Source organism: Phoca vitulina, unplaced genomic scaffold (assembly GCF_004348235.1).
Source record: "Phoca vitulina isolate PV1807 unplaced genomic scaffold, GSC_HSeal_1.0 scaffold5, whole genome shotgun sequence".
In the NCBI taxonomy this organism is placed as follows: domain Eukaryota; kingdom Metazoa; phylum Chordata; class Mammalia; order Carnivora; family Phocidae; genus Phoca; species Phoca vitulina.
This window is the reverse complement of record NW_022589708.1, coordinates 4,199,508-4,224,428: the sequence shown is the minus strand read 5'-3', so window position 1 is coordinate 4,224,428 and position 24,921 is coordinate 4,199,508.

Here is a 24,921-nt window from a genome sequence, read left to right as displayed (position 1 = left end):
CGACTCTTGATTTTGGCTGAGGTCATGATCTCAAGGTTGTGAGATCGAGCTCCTTATGGGGCTCCACATTCAGCGGGGAATTTGCTTGAGATTCTTTCCCTCTGTCCCTCCCCCTGCTCATGAGCTATTTAAATAAATAAATAAATAAATAATCTTTTAACTAAAAAAAAAGAAGTTTGAATATGATGAAATAACCCTTAAAAACTAGAGATGCTCAATAATGGAACTGGTTGCTGTCTGAACCCCAAACACCCTAAACCTTGAGCTTGGCCGAGCTAACGCCAAAGTGTCAAAGGAAATGCCGCACAACAGTCACCTCCAAGAAGGAGGAAATTGAATGTGCCTCAGCCAGGAGTTAGGGCCCTGCTTCTTAAAATGTTATTACATAAGGTCCAAAGTATCATTTTGTTAATTTTATAAATGACAAAATACAAACTTTACGTATATAAGAACATAAAACAGGCATCTTCAACCAACATAACTGCCTCACGGGATGGAAAATTTGGTCCAGATGTAGACTGATCACCCACTCAGCGTGCCAATGAACCAACCAAAGGGCCTAATACTGAAATGGATGTTTACAATTTTGCCATTCCCTCCTCCACCACAGCATTATGTAACTTCTCAAAACAAGGAAATGTCCACGTCGGATTTATCGGTAAAACACTTGTTTCTATTTTGTTTTAATTTAAAGTAGGACAGATGTGTGAAATTTAAGAATATAATAGGAGGAAGAGAGTGAATAATAGTGCCAACAGATAAACTAGCAAGAATTTAGAGAAGCTAGAAGTGGGGAAAAAAATAAAACCTAATAAGCATTTATCTCCACCAGGCTGTTTAGGGATTGGAAATGGGCTATCACTCAACTTGAACTTCTGCCATTGGTAGGGAAGACTGGAATCTTCTGAGATAGAATTATGTTGGCTCGGGTCTAAATTGCCACTGAATAAATTGTGAGGGACTTCAGTTCTCATCTCCATCCTGAAGCTTCAACGGACTGCATGATTTGTCGGCGATGCGCCCTGGTTCTACTTGACTTTCAAGTATATCACATGTTTCTTTACATGGCTTGGAATGCTAGCTGCTCAGAATGCTAGCTGCTCGATAGTTTTGCCAAGTTTCTGCATCTTTTTTTCTACCTGGGACATTTTATTTTGTAAACACCGCAGTATTTTTGCAGATGTCGTTAGTTATTCATGTCCCCTCTTTGATATTTGAATCGTAGATGGAAGTAGAAGCCGTAGCTCTAGAAAAAGGTATCTTTCAGCATTGACCAGCTCCTGGCTGAAATTCCTATTATAACCGAATGAGATTAAGCCCACATTGAATTTGTATTTAGATAACCTTGTCGCTTTCCATTACGACTTGTAAACAGTTATGAGTAAGTGAAAGCCCCCATTGTCCTTCCAGGATTATGCCAATGTCAGGGAAATAAACACAGTGTCCACAAGGCATTACCCACATGCCTTCAGCAGTTAACAGATTCTATTGAAACAAGACTGACAAACTATTCTTAGATTCTCTGTGGGATCAAAAATTATCAAGGAGGCTTCTTTGTTGTCATAGATGTAGAGTCCACTTCTCCAATTAACTTGGACTTTGTGGATTTAAAATTTCCATTCTCCCAAGTGAAACTCTGTTTCCCCCGCTTCCCCCCCCCCCCCCCCCCCGCACAGCACAGGTGATTGGGCTCAATAGGGCCGTCTCCAGGAGACAGGGCGGTTGTATAACAGACGTGTCGGCTGAAAGAGAGAGGCGAAAGCTTATAGTGCATTCTCAGACCTGACTCCTGAACAGCAATTTCAACAACCCATCATGGCACTGCTCAAGATGCTCTGTGGGGGGCGCCTGGGTGGCTCAGTTGGTTAAGCGACTGCCTTCGGCTCAGGTCATGATCCTGGAGTCCCAGGATCGAGTCCGGCATCGGGCTCCTTGCTCAGCAGGGAGTCTGCTTCTCCCTCTGACCCTCACCCCTCTCATGTGCTCTCTCTCTCTCTCTCAAATAAATAAATAAAATCTTTAAAAAAAAAAAGATGCTCTGTGGGTAGGCTTTGAAAAATCCCCTTTCCTGCAGCACACACAATGGATATCCTAATCACTACAATGATCTCTGGATATTGACAATGACCAGATCATATCCAAAATCCATTTTAAAATAAGGCAGTAGTTTTTTGTGTGTTTGTTTGTTTGTTACTTTTTTTTTCTTAACATGCTAGATCAAGGGTCAGCATACTTTAGCTTAAAACCAAATCCCGATTTCTTTCCTATGACGCCCAAGCTATGAGTGGCTTATATATTTGTAAATGGCTGGAAAATATCAAAAGGACTATTTCATGAAACACATTATTTCTATAAAATTCAAATTTCACCGTCCATAACTAAAGTTTTATTGGCACAGAGCCACACTCCTTGGCTTGTATCGCCTACGGCGGCTTTCGGGCTGCAAATGCCAAGGGCTCTGGCCAGTAACTGAGTCAGTCCAGATACAGAACAAACTCTCTGAGATTGTCCCCACCAGAGCTTTGCCAACAGGCATGTCTGATCATCACTGTTTGTGTCTTCATGATGAGTTGAGCTACAGGCTCCTGCCAGCTGGGTGGTTAATTAATTACAGGGGTCTCTTTGTGTTCTGACAACTCAGAAAATGTCACCAGGTGCTGCTACCCACGTGACCCACATGTCCCTCCCTCAGAGGGAACTCTACCAACGGTGGGGGAAGTTATTAGTGGTTGTGGTTATCAAAAACTATCTTTAAGCCTTTTTTCTTATAACCAAACCACTATTTTTTTTTTTTTTTTTTATCATTGGATGGACAGTATATAAGGTCAAAATCCATATTTGCATCTTTGCTTTAGAAAGTAGTTACTTCTCACTCACCAATCTTTCCTCAGAGGTGCAGATACGTCAGAAGCACAGATCTCTCTGTGGTGTACAATTTGCAGAAGTGCTGTGCATCCTCGTGCTGTATTCATCCCACCGATGCATTCAGTTAGTCTGGGGTTCATTCTCCAATTCACCTAAAACCACAGACTGGTTTAAGTTTAGACAGAGATAAGCATCTGTCTGGGCTATGACATACTATAATATTGTGAGTTATAATAAGAAATATATATTTAGTCGTCATCCCCCGTTTCTGGCACAGAGCTCCTAAAACTCTTGGAATTTCCTAGGCCAAGAAGCAATCAAGTGTCTTTTGTTACGTTAATGAGGTGACTTTTGGAAAGCACCTAAGGATGGGGGCTGTTGCCAGGGGAACCAACCATGAATAGAGAACTTCCAGTCTTACCTCCTGATTTCTGGGAAGGAGAGAGGGACTGGAGGTTGAACCCATCACCAAGAGCCAATGATTTAATCAACTATGCCTCTGTAGTGAAGCTTCCATAAAGGATGGGGTTTGAAGAGCTTCCAGGCTGGTGAACACCTGGAGAGCTAGGGAGAATTTTGCACTCCGAGAGGACATTGGAAGCTTTGCACTCTTTCCCCATGCCTGGCCCTAAGCATCTCTTCCATCTGGCTGTTCCTGAGCTATATCCTTTCATAATAAACTGATGATCTAGTAAGTAAAATGTTTGAGTTCTGTGAGCCACTCTAGCAAATGCATTGAACCCAAGGAAGGGGTCATTGGCACCTCCAAGCTATGGTCAGTCTGTCAGAGCATGGGTGACAGCCTGGGCTTGCGATGGGCATTTGAGGTGGAGGGCAATCTTGTTGGACTGAGCCCTTAACTTGCAGAATCTGATCCTATTTCTAGGCACAGTGTCAAGACTGAGTTGAATTGTAGGACACTGAGCTGATGCCACTGAGAATGCTTCCCCTCCACCACCCCCCACACACACATTGGAATTTGGTGATCAGAACCACCTTTAATATGCCCTAATCCCTGAGAAAGTGTCTCTGGGGTCTCCCCACTTGAGGTGTGGCTACCAAGAGTATAACATAAAACAATTCATGGGAAAAAACTCAAAATAGGGCATTCCAAGTCCAAATGGAAATTCTGTTATCAATTTCTTATCACTGTCGCTATTCCTATTTTGATGGATTCCATGTCTATTTATAATTTTCTAAACTTCAGGTAAGAGACAAAATAATAGAGAATCATCCCAGAGATAACAACCCCCCCCACCGCCAACACACACACACACCCATCTTACCAACCTAGTGCAAAAATGAGCTGGGTAGCGTCTACATAGTCTCTGCTTGATTTTTCATGGTAGAGAGCTCAAGACCTTGCAAGGAAGTATACTCCCGTTTTGTTATCTTTAATTATTAGATATCCTCCCCACTTTTTTTGCACCCGTGTGAGTGTCCTCTTCTGTACCCCGAAATAACACTATTAAGCATAACCCATTTTCCCCAGCCTGCCAAACCAGGTGATTCACTACTGCACAAAAGCATGGGACAAAGTAGTGTTCAAGGTAAAAACAAATCTCTTCAAGCTACTTCATCATATGCGGGACATTGTACGTAAGTAAGGAAATAGATTGAAGAACTGAAATTAGCTCACAATTACTTAGCATGGGAGAGCCAAACACTGACAAACTCAACTGAATTATGATGCACTGATTTCAAGAGAAGTTACTATCAAAAGATCAACACTACACCGAATTTATTATACGTCTTTATTTTTGGCTGGGAAAATGAGGACAAACAGCAATTGCTTTGTTATTTCTGAACTGATCCCAATTTGGAAAGTGTTACAAGCACCACCAAAGAAAGGAACCTGGTATTTAAAATGGAACAAGAAAAGTTAGAATTCTCATGGGAAATAACAAGGTAATGTTTAGCCTGGGTAATTCCCATTAATAGACCCAGGGACAAGCAATCCGGACCCCAGTTGATCAGCAGGGGATATACTTAGAAAGTCATGAGCAACAGTGCTGAAAAAGACATGTTTATGCAAAATAGTTTGCAATTGGAGAGTAAGCAAATCCAGTGTGACTTCAGCTATCACCAAGAAATCATCATACCCTGAGGTGTATATAATCCTTCCGTCTGCCATACCAATGAAGCTGGAGGAATGTCATAGAATGAACTCTCTGACATTCAGCATACCTCAATGGCATAAAGATGTGATAAAATTTGAGGGCTATAAGAACATGAATACCAAAGGAAGAGAACAATTGGCTTAGAAATATTTTAAAAGAACGGAGTCTACATGAATAGTCTAGCCTATTATTTATGTGTGGTGGAAAAAAATAATGAAGATATTTTTCAGGGGATGCTTTTCCAAGAGCACAGTAGTATGTGAATCACTTAATTGCATGCAAATGATAGATTCCGACTCAGAGCACAAGTCATTTGCATTCCTATCTCTAGATGTGAGGCTTCCACTTGAAAATAGTAGAGAGATCGAAACAGGAAGGAGGAACATGGGTTGATTCAGGATACAGGAAGAAGCAGTGTTTCAAACACAGAAATGGTACATACTGAGAATGCGTGTGTTTCAAGATAAATGGTTTAAATGTCCTGCCTTCTTTCAAATATATAGCAGCTCGTTCCTGTTTTCTCTAATACCACTAGGCGCATTGCACAAGACAGATGGCCTAAATGCCCTGCTATGCCAATATTCGAAAGTCCCTGCCCAACTGTAACAATAATGTCCTTTCAAATTTTAATAACACCTGTCACCCAGGGGACCCATGACCCTCTCGAGTTTCATTACATGCAACATTTCCATTAGGTTGGTTGTCTGCTTTGTTATTCTCAGCCAGGGAAGAAGCACATTGGGGAGTGCAAATTGGCTGGTATGATGATTCAAATTAGTTAATTTAAAATAAAAAACGTGTATTATAATTGGACCCACAATTCCCTACACATTGGTTCATCGTGTATCTAATTACTATATTAATTTTTACTGAACTGTACCTTGACGATTAATGTATTTAAAGGTGAACTGTAAATGTGCTTTCCCTTCAAACATCAGCAAAATAATGTCTTCCTACGTATTCACATTGGATATGAAACGTCTCTTGTCAGCTCTTTGTGAATTTATGGAGGACCGTGTATGGACTTTGAACTTACTCTTTCACTATTTCACAGAAACATGGTTCTTTCTCTCCATGGAAAGTAATCTCCTTGGCCTTGAAAGCCAAAGGAAATGGGGCCGCCTAGATGACTCACACGGGGACATTTAACGGGAGAGTGGGTCCATGGGTTCGCTGAACACAAATGTTGGTATGGAAGGACTCAGAGGACAATCTCGTGACCATGTCCACCTGCCTCCTCTCAGCCATGCTTTCCTGTCCCTGTCACCACCTGCTGCCTACCTCCTTCAAAACCCCCAGGGCTCACTCCTTCTTATGTGCAGGATGGCCCATAACTTCATAAGGAGAATATCACTAATGGTCAGTATTTGTTTGGAGCAGAACAAACAGCTATCTATATTCCACTGGTGGGGCTAATTTTAAATCCTCACACAGCCTTAGACATTAATGTATGTGTCTGATTTATCTAGAAAGTATATTACCAACCAGTCAAATCAATTATTTCATTGAAAGTGTAAAAAGTGACCTTGAGTCTTTGATTGATGGGTTTTACACATGCACCTTGGTGAGCTGAGTCCTGGTTGGGCAGGGGTGTTGGCAGTCTGGGCCAGACTTTTTCCTTAACAGTTTTACACTAACAGAGCAACAAAACAATCAAAACAATCAAAAGGGCAGCTAACTTATGCACGCCGTTACCCGACTCAGGCATAGTGATGAGCACCATTCCCATAGCCATTTAGGGGATCCTATGAAGTGGGTCCTATGACGTCCCCATTTTAGAGGTGAGTAGACAGAGGCCAGAGAACTTAAGGGTCTTCCCCAAGGCAGGTAGGCGCTAGGTGGGGCCAGTGGTTCTCTTACCACCTTTCTGTGCCAACCATGGAAAGAACAGTAACCCAGGTGCCTGGAATGCCTGCATGGTTTGCAGGCCCAGGGTAACATGAAATAAGGGCCCCTTGTTCAAATCTGTGAACAATTCCACAGCAGTGAGAGCAGGGCTGTCCTCCTAAGTGTGTGGCCCCTGGGCAGCTGTATCGGTCTCACCCCCATGAGCCAGCTCTGCACTTAAGCCTCAGCTTCCTCCACTGGCAATGGAAGTGCTGACCGGTGGAAGGCAGCTTTCCATTCAGTGATGCCAAGATGTCCGCCCTTCCTCACCCAGTCTCCATTTCTGTCATTAGAAGAGAAAGGCATCTGTGTTTCCTGAATCAACGAATTTCCTTGACTAGTCCATACATTCAGGTAAAATCTGGCTTCCTGGTTATATTATATCCTGTCTCCATATGCAACCCCACAGTTGACTTGCTTGGTCTTTTCCCTGCGTCCACGTGCACACAGGCACTCACACGTTTTGCTCATCTTTGTGGCCACTGTCCAAAAGAACCTGATGCTTCTCGCCTTCCCTAAGTAGGAAGAGCTTTGCACCTTTCTAGGGATGATGAGACTCATGAGTCACCTATGGTAGATCATCTACAGGAGCTAACAAATCATTGATTTCAGAACTTCCCATGCTCTACCTTCTTCAGAAATGCTAGTGGCGGAGAACTGAGAGTTTTATGTTCATATTTATTGCTTAATCTTTGCCAATCAAGAAACTTCAGGTTTATTCTTTCCTCATTTTGAATATTGTAAGACACGCCATCTATAATTTTTCTCATAAGAAACGTTTAGTTTATTTCTATTGAATGGCAGTGTCTGTGCTTGACGTCCGATTCAGATCCCACATCCAAGAGCTTACAAGTGACAATCCCTCCATATTCTTCACTTTCCACTTCATTTCACGGAATCATGAATTCTCCATCTGTCCCCTGAACTAACATCTCAGGATGCCTCCTACCAGCATAACCCAAACATTTATTATCCAGCTTAATTGCCCCTCAGCGTAATAAACATCACTTGCATTACAAGGACTGTGATTTTGTGCTTACATTTTTTTAGATATATTAATTTGTGTGCTAAATAGGCCTTAAAAATGCTTCTTTATATCTTATTTTGTTAAAGTAAAAAAATATCGAGTATTTTACCAGCCTTTTCTTCATCTGCTAATGGGCTGGTAAGAGTGAGCTCTTCCCCATGCACACTTTTAATCCTCACACCTATGGGAATCTATTCCTCATATTCATTCTATGCCATAATTTTACTTTCAGAATTACAAAAGCAGTTAATTTTGGCTTATACACTTCAAGATAATGCATATGCTCAACTTAGAATTAGTTCCACAAAAGAAGGTACTTGAACAGCAAACAAAACTCCCAACTGATTTGAACCTTGAGTTATTTTCATAATGAAAAGAAACAGGTGAAAACTCATTTCACTTTGATAATATAAAGAACAAATCTTCATGTAATATTGACAAAAGCTAAAGTTTTTTGAAGCCACAGCACACCCTTATTATTGGTTCAAACAGGCAACTTCCAAGATGGCCTCCTATTGCTCCCCAGAACGCCCTCCTCTCTCTTTCTATTTCTCTCTCACACTCTCACACACACTCTCTCACACACTCTCTCATACTCACACATGCACTCTCTCACACTCATTCTTTCTCACACTCTCTCACACACACTTTTTCTTCCACACACTCTCTCACACACACATTCTCTTTCTCACACACTCTCTTACACACACTCTCACACTCTTTCTCACATTCTCTCTTGCACTCTTTCACACATGCACTCTCACACTCACTTTCTTCCTCACACACACACTCTCATACTCTCACACACACTCAAATATTTTCTCTCACACACTTGCTCACACTCACACACTCACTCTCTCACACTCTCACACACATATATACCCTTTCTCACAGTCTCTCTTGCACATTTTCATACATGCTCACTCACTCGCACACTCTCTTTCACACACTCTTTTACACACATTCTCTTACACACACTCTCACACACACATTCTCTCTCACACACACTATCTCACACATACACACGTGCCTTTCATTTAGTATGTGTTAATTATGATTCTCTTTAATATGATGAATTTTTACAACACAAGGATTCTTCATTCAGCTAGTTCAGCACTCAATATAGTTGATTCACATAATTAAATTCTGGTGGATGAAAAAAATGCATTATGACCAGACAATAAACATGTTCTATATAGTGCTTTACAGTTGACAGTAAATTTTGTAAACGTTATCTTATTCACCCTCATGACAACTTATTCAGCTGGGACACTGTTATGGGCTAAATTGTGTTCCCCTCCAAAATTCATAGGTTGATGGCTAAACCCCTGTACCTCAGAATGTGACTGCATTTGAGGGCAGGGTCTTGAAAGAGGTCATTAAGGTAAAATGAGGTCATGTGGGTGGGCCCAGTTCAATCTGACTGGTCTCCTTGGAAGAGGAAGATGAGGATCCGGGCACACAGAGGGAATACCGTGTGAGCAGCCGGGGAGAAGGTGGCGGTCTGCAAGTCAAGGAGAGAGGCCTCAAAAGGACACCCTGATGTCAGACTTCTATCCTACAGTAATGTGAGAAAATAAATGTCTGTTGTTTAGGCAGTCCCGTCTGGGGCACTCTGCTCCAGAAGCCCTCGCAAACCAACACAGGCATTCCACCGAGGTGAGGTAATGAGGTCCGGGCCTCCTTACTGAGCAGGCCTAGGACCTGAATCTAAAACTTCTGACTCTGTACAGGTCGTGGCCATGTAAGCATTTTGATGTCTAGAAACAGAAGTTTATTGAGTATGTTTTGCCTTTATTTTATGGTCTTGACTTTATGTTACTAGGTTCACTTTGTAAGTCTTTTCAAATAGAGTTTATCAAGTCAGTTAGGACCAAGCATAAAACCTTACTAACTGCTTTGTTCATGGTGAAATGAAGGAATTTTTAAAATAAGCAGATTCTGTGGTGCTTCAGTTATTTTGAGGACAGTAGAGGTGGAAATAAAATCCACTGTATTTCTGTTTGATTTTTTTTCGGAAAAAAATATGGGTAACATGAAGAACCTAACATCTTCCACGCTGCTCCTCATTTCTAGTCATCACTCCCATGCAGATTTATAGAAAGCGATCTATTTGGAACATTAAGAAGGTGGCAAGGTTATCAGAGATTAAGTGGCATGATGTCTGGTATTTGCTTTCACTGTGGGGAGGGAGATGAAATGAGACTGGGAAAACGTTAATAACAGTTCAAATTGGATGATAAGAACACGGAATTCATTTTACTATTGTGAATTATTTTAAGTAAGTTTGACATTTTTTTCTAATAGAAAAATAAAGGGAAAACTCGCCAACACTTGACTGCGGACTGCTGACTTTAACATTTGGCAAGTGTAATTACTCATTTCCTGATGGACACAAATACAGAGAACGGATTCAGATCTTTACTGCTGAGGCAAGACGGGAAACTTGGGGCTTTTATGGGGAGCTCAGTAGGGCTCACCTACTACCTCGTCTGTTTCATAAACTTTTCTGTCAACAACACACTCTTTTCCTTGGAAGGACCTAGAGTCCTTCTCGGAGAATAAAACTCTTAGCTACAACTTGGACTCAGACCGTGAAGTATGATGAGTTGACTAGAAGCAAGACAGGCCGACGAGAAAACAAATCACGTGGCAAAAGGATTTAAGAACTAGGGTGGCTGAACTGGCCAGAGAACAGGGCTCTGGGCAGAGGGCGCAGGGAAGCTAGGAACCAGCATCGGGTCAAGGGCAATCGTCAGGTCAAGGGCAATCATCTTTGACCTTACCCCTGGGTGTAGTCATTGCTGCGGGTGTGACACGGTGGAGGGAAAAGCATTCCGCTGTGGTTGTAGGGTCATTGATGTGAAATCCATCTACAGATGACAAAATCCGAGAGTGGAGATCAAGGGAACAAGTTCAGCTTCTAAAATGGAGAGGAGGCAGGAGGCACAGAGAGGACAGTGCTCTGACTTACGCTGTGTGGCCCCTATGCCATGGCTTACGTGTCTGGTCCCTCTCCTTCTGAGCCTGCCCCCTTGCCTTTGGGACCTGATGCTCTTCCTGCTTATGGCCACATTCCTGCCCTGTACATACTCCGATTCTTTCCGTCCATCCCCTTTCCTATCATGTTGTCTTGGGTAATCACCTTTTTTGACGCTTCTTGCTTCAGCAGAAGGTTTACTAATATCACTAAAACTGATAGAAGCATCTCTTATATGGAGGGCAAGACTAGTGAAGTCAAGATAAAAGAGGAGTAGAACTGAGGTCGGTCGGTAAGAGACCACAACCACATAGACTGCCAAGATAAAATGGGAGGTATGGAGAGGCACAGATAGAGGGTGATGGAGACCAAACCTAGAGGATTAAGCAGAGAGCACAGGGTTTGCCAGCCAGGAGCTCACGAACAACTAGGAAAGTGGTCTCGGATTTGAGGCGGTGACCACCTCTGACTCATTTTGGAGTCACCATGGGGTCTCAAGTCACATCCCCTCTGTTTAAGAGGCCAAGACCGGGACAGGCAACCCCATTACCCTTGACCTACAATTGAAGGAGGACGATGCCATTATTTTTCCAGCTCGGGAGCAGACAGTTCTCTTCCTATTGCCAGGTTGCAAATAACATCTTGTCTCGCCTTCATTCATGAATTTGTTCACCTATGAAAAATACATTACACAGCGAGTGTGTGTGCGAGGCATGGAGGCTCCGATAGTGAACTGAATGCACGCTGTGTCTTTGAAGAGTTTCCCGTGGGACGAGATGCACAAGAAAATACACAATTTCTATGCAAAATAATTTATGGAGAAAGGACTACATGCTGGTCTCGAGATAAACTGATTAGAAGAAATCTGTGCACCAAAGTTGTTCTCAGTTAAATTAGTGATCCATGCCATCACGGTGCCAAGTAACAAATGATCCTGAAATGTTGTGAGTGCAATAATTAGCACACACGGACCTCCCGAGTTTGCACTTTGGAGATTCAGGCTGGTCCCGTCTGGGTGTTTCTTCTGGCCTCAGCTTGCCTTGCTCACGTCGGGAGCAGATTGAGGATGGTCTCGGCTGGGTTGACTCCTTTCTGCTCCACGTGTCTCTTGTCTTCTGGTGGGCAGTGGGCTATCCTGGGCACAGGCTCATCGTAGTGGTGGTGGATGTCAGAGAGACCCAACACCCTGATGGCTAAATGCCACCAGCCACAGCAAGTCACGTGGCCAAGTGGGAGACGAAAGTGAGGAGATGCTGCAGGGAGGGGGGGGTCCAGCTGCAGGATCCAGCTAACACACCACCCTGGGGTACAGCAAACTGGCTGCCATCTTGGTTCTGTCACCAGCATCCAGAATGAAGAGAGGTAGCCAACCGTGTTATCAATGAATAGGGTATTTAGAAATATCCCGATACTAGGGGCGCCTGGGTGGCTCAGTCATTAAGCGTCTGCCTTCGTCGGCTCAGGTCATGATCCCAGGGTCCTGGGATCGAGCCCCGCATCGGGCTCCCTGCTCAGCAGAAACCTGCTTCTCCCCTTCCTGTGTTCCCTCTCTTGCTGTGTCTCTCTGTCAAATAAACAAGTAAAATCTTAAAAAAAAAAAAAAAAAAAAGAATATCCCGAAAAGGAGATACACACCTGGGGAGCTGGGTGTTCACACTTCACTCAGGACAGCCTAGGATGTGTCATTTAAGCCGCAATATCTCCCTGGGAGGTTCTGAGAATCTGGTTTTTATTTTTGTTTTTGTTTTAGAGAGAGAGCATGCATGAGGGGGTGGGCCCTTGGGAGAGGGAGAGAGAGAACCTTAAGCAGGCTCCAAGCCCGATCCGCGGCTCCATCTCTCGACCCTGAGATTATGACCTGAGCTGAAATCCAGTCAGATGCTTAACCCACCGAACCACACAGCTGCCCGATAATCCGTTGTTTTGTGCTGGCTTCTGGCTCCCCTTTGCCAACACCAGGCTCAGCTGCACTTTGGATCAGGGGGAGCAAAGAGTTCCACTGTGTGGGGGGCACGGGGCAGTGGGCAGAAAGGGCCACACCACAGCTTTCAAGACTTCCATCTCGGACTCTTCTTGTAGCACCTCCGGATCATGCGGGGGCAGCGCTAAGAAGCAGACCCCTGCCAGCCTGGGAGAGTAGACAAAGCAACCGCAAATCTCCGTGATGCAGAAAAGACACTGCCTTGACAGCCCCAAACAAATGGGTGTCCCAGAATGCAGGGGGCCCTTTATTGTCTGTGGGTCTCATAATTAGCTCCAGGGAGACGGCATGAGAGGGCCTTGCTAAGGTTTCTTCAGAGCACCAGGCGGGTCCTTGGCTACTTAGGGAGAGGCTAATCCGTTGCATCATCTGTAAAGAGAGAGCAAAGGTAACCTCCTGATTGCCCCTAGAATCAAAACCAGGTCGGTGAAAGGAACACACATTTCCAAGAGAGTTACAACTACTCAGTTGGTGTAATTACATGTCTGACATGGTTTGGATCCTTGAAATAATTCGGTTTATTTCAGACTTAATTATCCATTATAGATTTTATGTGTGTGTGTGTGTGTGTATAAAACTTAAAATATCTTACATAATGTATATTTATATCTCATACATGCATTTCATATATATGTACACATACACATGTATATTTACATACACGCAGACCTATTTCTTATATCTATGAAAATTCAGTCGAATTAACTAAGATTCTCAAAAAATATCTTTTAATATTTGGATAAAATAAGCTGAATTACCTAAAGGGAAACATACTTCTCTCTCTCTCTCTCTCTCCCCGCCCCCGTCTTTTTCTTTTTTTTTTTTTTTTAAAGATTTTATTTATTTGACAGAGACAGCGAGAGAGGGAACACAAGCAGGGGGAGTGGGAGAGGGAGAAGCAGGCTTCCCGCCGAGCAGGGAGCCTGATGTGGGGCTCGATCCCAGGACCCTGGGATCATGACCTGAGCCAAAGGCAGTTGCCCAACCAACTGAGCCACCCAGGCGCCCCCCGCCTCCGTCTTTTTAACAGAGAAAAACCCCATCGTCATTTTGTCACTACTCTGAGTATATAGCATAGTGCTTGGCATCGTACTATTTATCAGCTGTGCACACTTTGGCAAGTTACTCCTCTCTGTAATTTACAAAAGGGCAATATTAATTGTACTTACACACAAGGTTGTTGTGGGAATTAAGAATGTGTAAAAAGCTCAGCACAGTTCCTGAAACATTGCACTGGACTGCACTGGTGTAATCAAGACTCTACCACTAACTTGGTGATTCTGATATTGAAATCCCCAACATTTAATTTAAATAACATTCACTAAGTGCCTACTCTGCACAGAATTCTACCAGACTCTGTATGGATACAAAAAGGAAAGTGATATGTGGAGGTTGCCTTACATATAGGAAAACAGTATGTCATAATGAAATACCAAAAAAACCACAAAAAAAAACAAAGTCAAAGGCACCAGAAAGAGTCGTGAGCAGTGATCGGCATCCAAGTGGAGGTTGAACTTTGGGGTTCCTTGCAGGGAAAAGAGGGATTTTGAGTAGCGACAAGGCAGAGAACACTCCAGGCAGAGAAATAACCTGAGAAACTTACGGAAGTTGGAAAGATTGAGTGGCATTTTGTCTCGGTACCCTTGCTAAAGGTCAGAGAAATGAGTTCCATGACATTATAATTCATACCATATGATTCACAGGTCATATGTGAATTCACGTATATAATTCACATATAATTATGCTTAAACATTTATGATTATTTGCAGAGTCAACACACACTTTTATGTGTACATATCATCTTGAGTAATATCAAATCCTCAACATAATAAATGAACGCGAACACTACTTATTTATTAATTCAATGGACATTATCTCACACTACTAGGGTGCCAGGCACCGCAGGAGGGGCTTGGAACACAAGGGAAGATGCGCAGTGTGCTCTTGAGAAGGGTTCGGTGGCAGAGGGAGGGAGAGAGACATGTCCACAGGCCATTGCAAGGTTGCCCAAGGAGGGCAAGGTAGCTCAGATGACAGGAGGGTAGGAAGGAGGACAGAGGGGTTTCTGGAAGAGGTGACACAAGGGCCCCAGCAGGCAGGATACAGCGGAATCAGAGAGACAGGGGAGAGGGGGCATTCACAGCAGAGACTGGAATATGCACAAGGCTGGAGGCGGGAGGATGAAAATCGGAGGTTTTCCATGCTGTTGAGGACTGCTCCCGTGTAGAATGAGAAAGGGAGCTGGTGGGATTTAAGGCTGACGGGATAAGCAAGGAGCACATCATTTAGGGCCTTATATGCTATGCTAGGGAGTCAGACTTGCATCCTGTAGGAACAGGAAATGAAGAAAGTGTTTCCGATAAGACAGAATAGCATTTGCATTGAGAAAGGCCACTTTGGCTGCAGCGTGCAACCTGATTGGCAGGGTCAACTCCAGAGGTGGGGACGGCAGGGGCTTCGGACCACAGGCAATGATGGCTGGACCTGGAAGCCTGCTCTGAGGACGAAGGGCAGGAACTGAATCTCGCTGTCCGGGGAGACCTTACCGATGTGTCTCAGGTGTTTAACTCACTGTTTGTATTCGTCAGGGGGATGAACCAAAGCGACTGTAACAAACACATCTAACACCACAGGGGCTCAATACAACACAGTTTTACTGAGCATTTATTTAGCACTCAGTGCACAGCTGGAGGCAAGCAGGGTGACTCTCCGCCAAGCAGTGTCTTTTGTCTCGCAGGGCGCCCTGGCAGAATTCTTCCTTTGGGCCCCATGAGAAGTATGTGAGAGAATGGGGGAAACCTGAGGACTAGGCTTGTAAGGAGCCCACAAAACTGCTGTCCAGGCTCTTCTGCCCAAACTTGGTCACACCATCCCCCCAGGTGCAGGGAGGCCTGGAGAACATGGTCTTTCTTTGTATCGGGTTGGAAAAAAAACCAGCGTAGCCCAGCATTGATTGCGCCAACGTATCCTTTTCTGAGGTAGGAAACCCTGGAGGAAGAACACGTCATTTGGGGAATAAAGCAGAGTTCAACTGTGAACTTACTGACTTCGAGTGACCTACGGAGCATGCTGGGTCTCTAGATGGAGACATGGAAAATCAACTCTAAGTGTCCGAGCTCAGAAGGTGATTCCACATTGACGTCAGCCTTCCAGGAGCCAGCAGCTTATGCGTGGTAGAGAAAGCAGGTGGATGCGTGGGAGCACAGAGGGGGAGCGCCCAGGGGGAGGACCTTGGGGGAAAATTCACTCCTAAGGGAAGCGTAGAAAAATAGGAGCCCACAGAAGAGAATGAGAAAGAGTTCCCCGAACCATGGATTAAATGACTAAAGGAATAGCAGGACATACTGTTCTTTAGTCTTGCAGAGAAGTCAAGAAGTTAAAATGGAAAAGTCCATAGGTGACAGCAAGAGTGTCCATCAACATCCATCGAGAGAACAGTGTCAGTTGCCTGTTGGGGGATGTTGCTAGATTTCAATCAATGGGAGGCTGGAAGGTAGAGAGAGGGGCAGGGCCAGTGAGAGTAGATGTATCCTTCCAGGGCACCTGCTGTGTAGCTGGGGAAGGAGGAGGGTTAAAAGGAACATTCTGCCATTCTTCCTGCATTATTTTAAAGAAGGGAGAGACCTTAGTAATTTTAAATATTGATGAGAAAAAGGGGTTTGTAGAAAGAACGCAGGGGAAAAGCAGGGTGTAGTGGGATAGCTGATGGACTGAGGGCTTTGAACGGCCCACGGAGAACAGATCCTGAAGGTGGAAGGACCAGTTTGGAGAAGAGCACGGCTATCTGCTCCTTTGCACAGGAAGGTGCTGGCTGGAGGCCACAGCAGGTGGAGAGGTTCCCCCTTCTGGGGGCGGGCGCGTGGCCGAACTTGCTGGAGTCCCACACTTTGGCACGGACCGGTTATCAGCTTTTCAAAGGGTCAGTACCCATCCTGTTGGGTTTTGCACAGGGGAGTGCAGGATTTAGCGAGCAACAACGAGGAGTCTAGCACCGCTCTGATCAATGACTTGCCCTGTTGCAGAAAGAGACCACTGTTGGCGGAATGACCCAAGCAAGCCGGTGGTGAGACGTTCGTGGTGAGTGCCTGGTTTATCAGGCATGTCTGACATTTTCTTAAAAAAGATTTTATTTGTAAGTAATCTCTATACCTAACGTGGGGCTCAAACTCACAACCCCATGCATGTTTGACATTGTTACGGTGAAGATTGGGTCAAAGGTTATAAATACGTTATAATGCAGATACTTTTAAAACTCGGTGTTTTGTTTTTTTTTTTCAAGTTCTCTAAATGTTTTGCTGACCTTTGTACCCATGGTAATAAGACCAGCAACAGTGGGGATGTGGTTCCTGTGTCTCTGTATGGTCAATCTGGGCTGTGATTTCATTTTAAACTTTTGTTGATTGCAAAGTCTCATTGTTACTTTTACTTTTATTTTTCGTACTATTAGTAAAGGTAAGCATCTTTCCATATATTGTTCAGCATTTTTATTTCTTTTTCTATGTATTATGTGGACATATCCTACTTGTGAATAGGGTTGTTTGTAAATTTTTTTGTCAATGCTTAAGTGTTCTTTTAATTTAAAAAAAATTGCTATTTCCTCTCCTGTGAGTGGCATACATCTTTTAGGTATACTTTTAAAATTCTCCCCAACATGTACTGCATATTTCTTGCAAAGTTTAACCTCCCTTCTGGGGTGGGGGGCATTATGTTAAATCTGATATTTTCATTTCAATTAAAGATAAAAGCAGTAAACAGTGTTTTCGTTTGGGGTATTAATGGGATCAACCACTTTCTGACCTGTATTTAATAGTTTTTATTGTACTTATTGTATTTGTATTTAATAGCTGCGGTTTTTTTCCATTTAATTCCGTTGTATTTAGATGTAGAGTTATAACACCTGTAAGTGATCGCTTTGCCACCTCCTTACTAGTTTCACATTTTTTTCCACTCTTGTGCCTGTCTGGATTGACTAGTAACTCCTGAAGAGCCGAGAGCAGGTGACAGTGCAAACAGGGGCCTTCCTGCCTTTCCCCGCTCTGCACAGGGCTGCCCTCAGCTCTTCTCGAAGCAGGAGGCAGGGTTTGACTTCACTGGGTGTGTTCTCACCCAGGAAGGAATGTTTAACTGTCCTGATTTTATAAAAATGTTTTTCTTTAATCAGGCATTGTGTTGGAATTTTTATGTCATTTTTGCATCAACAGAAATGACAAGACACTGTTTTCGTTGTGATGTATATTGATATCTTACTTGGACTTCACTACGATTGCATTCCTGAATAAATCTCTTTGTGGGGAGTCGTTCTTCTTTTCACGTATGTTGGAGTCTATTTACTCTGCGAGGTATTCACACGTTGCTGTCCTTTCTTTTCGATGCCGCTGAAGCATCTTCTGACTCACTCATTCCTCCTGATGCCAGCAACCTCTCCGGAGGAACTCATAATGGTCTCTCCCTGTGTTTTCCCCTGGCCTTCCAAAGCTACACTGAGACACTCTTACTGGTGCTTGAAAATCTGAAATCTTACAGGAAAGGGCGTGCTGAGAGCTGGGCTCCCAGATTATCCTGGAACAATGGAGGTAAGACTAGAGTGTGGGGGTGGTTCAGCTGGAGTAGGTAAGAGACGTCATCACAGTTATAGTCAAAGAATCGACTTTCAGTTCTCCTCAGTTTTACTTCTTTTTTAATTTTAAGTTCCCAACTCATTGCTTTTTCAAAAAATATATTATTAGTTCTTATCTTCTCCTTTGTTTTGTTTTGGCATGCTTTCAACTAAATTCCCGGGAAATGCCTTATTTAATTTAATCCATTCTTTTTTTAATTTGTTTTATTGTGGTGTTCATTTAATTAATTATTTAAAAAGTAGACTCCACGCCCAATGTGGGGCTTAAACGCATGACCCTGAGGTCAAGAGTCACATGCTCTACCAACTGAACCAGCCAGGTGCCCTTTGAATCCATTCCTATTTGATTCTTACTTGATTTAATCCATTATTTAATGACGTTAATGGTTAGGTCAACCCACATCTTAAATTTCTCTTACTTAGTGAAATACGCATATCTTCCTCTTCTGAAAAGACTACGCGTCCTTCAAATTTCAACAAAGTCATCTAGACCCTGTAAAAGGGATGAGGGTAAACATTCCCAGCCTGTGCCAGGAGTGTGAGTTGAGACTTTTTTTCTTTTTTTTTTTAATTTGGGCATGCATACAAAATACAGTGTAAACTTTATGTCCTTTCGTTCAATAATGACACTCCTAATTTATCCTAAGGGGACAGTTAGAAATACACAAACAGCTTTATAGAAGAAGGATGTCGGGGTGCCTGGGTGGCTCAGTCAGTTAAGCATCTGACTCTTGGTTTCGGCTCAGGTCATAATCTCAGGGTTGTGAGATTTAGCCCTGTGTTGGGGTTCATGCTTAGTGTGGAGTCTGCTTGAGATTCTCTCTCTCCCTCTGCCCCTCCCCCCAGATAAATAAATAAAATCTTTTAAAAAAATAAGAAGGATGTCCATTCCAGTTCTATTTACAGAATTTAGATGCAGCAAAAAAAAAAAAAAAAATGTCAAACATTGGAACCATGCTTAAATACAAGCTGTGGGACCTCCTTATGATGGAATATTCTGCACTTGGGTTTTATTTTTCAATTCTAAAACTGTTTACTAAGACATTAAAAGTTATCTTCTTGGAGAATATTTAAAGATTCAGGAAAATTCTTAGATTTTAAAGTGAAAAAAGAGATTACATCTCTTAAGAAGAGTATGTCTCCAATTTTGTAAGACAATCATTGGACAAATACATGCCAACATATTTTATGTGTCAGAGATATGAATACATTATATTTTTAATATTTTTCTCAATTTCTCCACATTATTCATTCATTGTTTTTATAGTAGTAGGGAAAAAATGAACATTTTTCATAACAAGTGGGAAATTATAAGCCCAGTTTAAGAAGCAGCCTGGGCATACAACTCACCGAATAAAAACAACTGGCAAATAGCCTGGTGCTGGTTTTTTTCCCAGAGCATGCAGTCTGTAAATCTTCTGGGTCTCCTGCAGTGATCAAATATTTCACTTTCAGAATTAGTCCTCATCATGCACATTTACTTGCTAGTTGAAATGATCTACCAAGTAAATAGACTTTAACTGACATACTCCCAAGTAAACAGGAGATATCCAGTCTCGTGTTTTGTAAGAAAGACAGCAGATGCCTATGTTTGGGAGCAGGAGAGAAGAAACTCTCATTTCTTCTTCTTATTAGCTGGGTGAGTCTCTAAAATATTCATGGATATTATTCCAGGGCCTGAATGACTGATAGGGAAGGTTAGAACTGTGGGCCTGAGTTAGGTAGGAGAACTCCATCAGATAGAAAACTATGAGACCAATCGCATTCTTGATTTTTCAAGGCTCAGTCTTAAATTTTTAAAAATTTTTATTGAAATTAAAAAAAAAACAGAAAAGGACTTAATGTTTAATCAGAGCTGTTCTCATGACTACTACTCGCAACATACATGGAAGAAGAACAGGTCAGAGCTTCTCTGAGTAAGTGGGAGGGTAGGGTTTCTTAGATCTCTTGTAACAAGCCATTCTGAGTAGAAAAAGAAAAAAAAAGTGGGGGGAGGGGTTATTTTAAGGTGTGTTTGGATCCTGTTTTGGGGGGACTACCTGGAAATTACTGACATTTGAAGACTATTTCTGTAAATTAAAACTAGACTACATGAATGAAATTTGTCTTTCTCATCATCGAGAAATGTAAATTTTTTTCACAATCTAATTCACAGTAGAGGTGGCCTTCCCTATCAACCTATCCAAAGTAGGTGTGTGCCTATAACTTCCATGAGAACGGGCGCCTTCTTTCTGTCCCAGTTGTAGCAAAAATTTTAATATTCTTCTTTCTGTCTTTATTATTTCTTTTCTCCACTAAAATGTTTATTCCATGAAGGCAGCTAGTCTGCCTCTTATGAGAACTTGTGTACTCATTACCTATCTTATGTATCTATTTGATGGAAGAAGAAATGAATGATCATGCCAGAGTCAGTGATATTTAAAATCTGTTCAGATGATCACATGTGTAACTGGGTTATTTTAATCCTTTCAAGGGAAAAGAAATTTCAATAACAAGAGAAAGAAAACTGGATTTAAAGTATATGATTAGGACAATGTAAACTTTATTTTTGCCGCAACAACAACAGTCAATCTAAGGCAAAGACCTTATATTTATCTGTCAGTGGAATTATAAAGTCCTGAGGGGGGGATTGCTTCGCATCCAAAAGCAAACAGCTTCTCTTAGACCCGTGTGAGCCTGGGAGCCTTCTGTTTTTCCAGAAGTATTTGAAGAGCGATGATGATGAAGACAGAGGAAGTGTGCAACTGTATTTATTATTCCTACTTTGAAACATAAAGTCTAAACTTCTCTAATTGTTACTTTTGTTTCTTTTTATGAAACAACCACTAAAGCATAACAGTGAAATCACTGCTTCTGAAGAAGGCTCAGTGCGTTTTCAAATTCTACCTGGTTAGAAGGCTGAGCCATGACAATGTTGCTATTTCTGGGGCTGCCTCTGATTATTATTTGATTCTCTAGGAAGCCACCACTCACCTTGAGAGCTGCCTAGATGATCAAGGAGCACATGCACTGAGCGACCTTCATGGACTTCCTTTTGCATTTATTTTCAGAGTTTCCCATCTCATTGCCAGTTCCCTTTCTCTCGCCCCAGGAAGTTCCCAGACGTGCACCTGCTCACTGACCTCGCCTCTTCCCCCAGGAAGGACCAAGGCAGCAAGACTCACAGTGAGGGAACTCAGTGGTCCTTTTTGCCCGACGGGTAAAAAAAGAAAAGTGGGACTCTTACAGTGAAAATCAAAGTTTTCAGTAGTGGCTTGATAGACAGCGGTGGAATCCAACCTGAATTTGTGGAGGTTAAAGATTATTTTGTAGAATCCTGCATTAATCATGATATAGGTTCACAGAATTGCACCAGGCAGGGTTTGAGGGCTTTACGTGGATTAACTCACTTGTTCTCTTAACAAACTTACAAGGCAGTTGCTACTATTATGCCCATTGTATGGATAAGCAAACTGAGGCTCAGACGGTTTAAGCGGCAGATCTATAGAGCCATGGGGCACGCCCGTGGCCAGGACGGCGTAGCACAAACCATGCATTCACAAACACGTGCATTTTTATACATGTTAACCCAGAAAACTCACCTGCATGAGGAATCTCGAGGGTATCATGACATTTACTGGACCTTGTGCTGGAAAGGAAATCTCGTTTAACATCTTAAAGATTAATAGTGGTCTGAAGTATTTCCCCGAGTATCATGCCTGTGGCAGGCTATGCCCAGACCTTTTCTCTGACAAGGAGAGCAGGCCTGAAGACACAGTAGGAACTGAAATAAGAAGGATCCAGGTTGTACCGATACGTCAAGGAGTGCCCACTGAGTGCTGCTGGGCCATCTGCCACCTCGCCCCATCACTTTAACGATGGCAGGTGAAAAGGCAGCAGAACCTGCAAATCCCAGATCATCCCGGCATTCCAGGTGATGAAGAATTGGGAGACAGCCCCCTGTCTGTGGACTCCAGGTGCTGCCTTGCATCGGGTAAGAGATCTCGAGGGAAGAAGGCAGGACAGAAAGCTCCCGCAGGGCACTGAGAGTTCGAGGTCTCCTGGGATGCTTTGCACCGTGTATTCACCAGCGTGATGATCATGAAGTGAAAGGAACCAGAGCCAAGTTAGGTCTTCTTGTTGTTCTTGAACCCAGACCTTGTGGTTTGGTGGCCATTTCTACTTACTTCTGCTCTGTATTGAATATAATTATGTGTTCTGAAACCCAAAGCACACGTTATTATACATTATTGATGATCCCTTTAAAATGTTACTCTGCTACATTTGTTTCCATCTTCAAACAAATTGCAAATTCCCAGAAGGTTTTTATTATATATAAAGGTGGGATAAGGGGCTCTATCATTGTGAAATGAACATCGGAGTCATTGGGTCACCAAAGCTTTTTACAATTATTCCACATTAAACATAAAATGATCAGTCAAAGCAAGACTGGGTGACTGTGAATGCATCAGTCAGAGAGAAGCCTGGCTACTCCAGCATGTTATCCCTCTAGAAGAGTCATTACATTTCGGGGGAAAAAATGGATAAGTCCAACCTCGTAACTGTATGAATTCTTTCATGAAACTTAATTTTTTTGTGGCTTATGTCCAAAGTCTATGGCCCTTCTTCGTTCCTCACAAAACTGTTTGAATTGCTTGGTGGCACGCTCCATCAATTCCTAAAGAAAAAAGTCACGCACGGAGCCCTCCCTACAGCCATCTCCATCTCCATGGGCGTAGGTCCAAGGCTGCTCAGAAACATTCTTTGCTGGTTTTCTGGGTCCATTTCCTTCACTAAACCATTAGCTAGAGTGTGCTGGGGAAGCAAGACTCTGCCATCCCCCAGTTGTGAAGAATCCCAAGCCCAGAGCAGAGAGAGGGTCTGTCAGTAGAGTGACTCCCAGCGGACGGATGCAGCTCTGCTGTGCAGACCTGCCCATGGGATGCCACTCTCACTTGTCACCAGGTGTTATGGTCAGTATCGATGGCATCATCAACTTTTTGATCCTCTCCCGGAAGACCCTGCATGTGGCCCGCACCCGGCAAAACTTGGCTCCAACCTGCTGCAAATGTCACGGTGCTAACCATTCCTACCAGAACTAGGATTCGGGAAGTTTTATGCACGGAAATCCTACCAGAGCTTGTTGGCATGTTGAATGCATTGCTTAAACCATGACACACTATAAAGTTTTGCTCTGCACTCTTGGCATAATAACATTGTTAAGGAGAAAGTACGTTAGTTTGGCATCCTTCAGTTTTTTAAAACTAGAGAGATTGGCCGTGTGGTAAAACGCCATACTCAAAAAGACCAATATAATTCACGACAAGAGAAGTAATTTCTAAAAGACTAGAAGGGGAGAAACTTCTATTACAGGGATGGTGGAGTCCAGTCCTTGGAGAGGATTTTCACTTCAGTGTCTGGTTTGCAAACCCTGTGAACCTGTCGAAAATACGGGTTCCAAGAAGCAAAGACCGAAAAAAAAAAAACAACCCAAAACGAGGCTCTGAAAATGAGTATTAACACTTTTGTAAATCTGCCAAGATTCTCAATACAACTGCCAAAGTTTTGATGTTTGGAAAAACACAGAGGAACTGCTAACATGCATGCCGCATAAATGACCATTCAGCGAATGAATGCCGCAGCTTATAGGTGCCTGCTTTCTCTGGCTGACTAATATATCAAGCATGGTACTGGTTTTGTGCTCTGAAAAACTTTCCCCATTACCATAGTAACCTCTACATGTTGGCGGAAGCTGATGTCATTCAAGGTATTATTCATTCTTAGTGAATTGATACTCAGCGTGCTAATAAGTCTCAGGGAGATAAAAAGCACTGAGTATACATACTGGTTAAACATTACTTAACCCTTTTACCTCACACGGTCCTCGAATGCCCACTGAGGGGATTACTGAGGGAAATTAAAATGCAGCCTGGACTCGGGATGATTTTATAGCTGGGGTCACCGTCAAATTACAACTTACTTTGCTCAGTAGGTTATATCGTTGTGTTATTCAGCTCAGGCTGCCACCACGAAATACCACACTTTAGGTGGTGTAAACAACAGAAATCTATTTTTGCACCGTCCTGGTGCTGGAGATTCTGGTTTCTGGGACACTCTTCGTGTCTTACAGTTAGTTGCCTTCTGGCTGTGTTCTTACGTGATGGGGAGAGAGGTTCTGCTGTCTCTTCCTCTTCTTAGGACACCAGTCCTTTTGGATTAATTCCCACCCTTATGACCTCATTTATCCTTAATTATCTCCCTGAGAGCCCTATCTCCAAATACCATCACCCTGGGTGTTAGGGCGGGAACATATGATTTGGGGGGTGAGGAGGACACAACTTAATCCATAGCAATCATCCTATTTCTCTTATAGTCCAGTCCAGAACAAACCTATGAAATAGTACATTTCTAGTGAATGTGTGGTTTTCACTATTTTATTTAAACAGGAAGCCGAGACCGGGTTAA